We start from the raw sequence: 580 nt of genomic DNA, 5'->3' as shown, positions 1-580 counted from the left end.
CTGCAAGAAGCAAGAAGGCTTGGCAAGCCTTCGCTATTCTTCGGCTGGTAAGGAAGTCCACTGCCATCTCAGTTAAAAAAATATGTGCTTTGCTATGGCTCTGAAACATGGAGAGTCACCTGCAGCAACTACAAGAAGATCCGGACCTTCATCAACAAATGTTTCTGACAGATCCTCCATTCTGAAGTGGTTCGACAGAGTGCCGAACACCAACCGGTGGGAAAGGGCCAACCAGGAGCCCATACATGTTCAGATTAGACAAAGGAAATGGAGATGGATGGGACACACACTGCGGAAAGAACCCTCAAATGTGATACGACAAGCACCTGACTGGAACCCGCAGTGGAAAAGGAAGCGAGGACGCCCGAAGCAAACATGGAAGCGAAGCATTTTGGTCGAGCTCAGGACCACCGGGCTGACATGGGAAGCACCCAAGAAACACGCTAATGACTGCAACACGTGGAAAATAACTGTTCAGGCTCTATGCTCCCCAAGGTGCAAAAAGGATTAAGAAGAAGGATATATATAAAAGACGGGAGTTTTCAATTTCCGTCTACCAAATCCACTCAGAAGGTATTAG

This window comes from Octopus bimaculoides, chromosome 18 (assembly GCF_001194135.2).
Source record: "Octopus bimaculoides isolate UCB-OBI-ISO-001 chromosome 18, ASM119413v2, whole genome shotgun sequence".
NCBI lineage: Eukaryota > Metazoa > Mollusca > Cephalopoda > Octopoda > Octopodidae > Octopus > Octopus bimaculoides.
The sequence above is the reverse complement of the archived record's forward strand: the minus strand, read 5'-3'. Positions refer to the sequence as shown.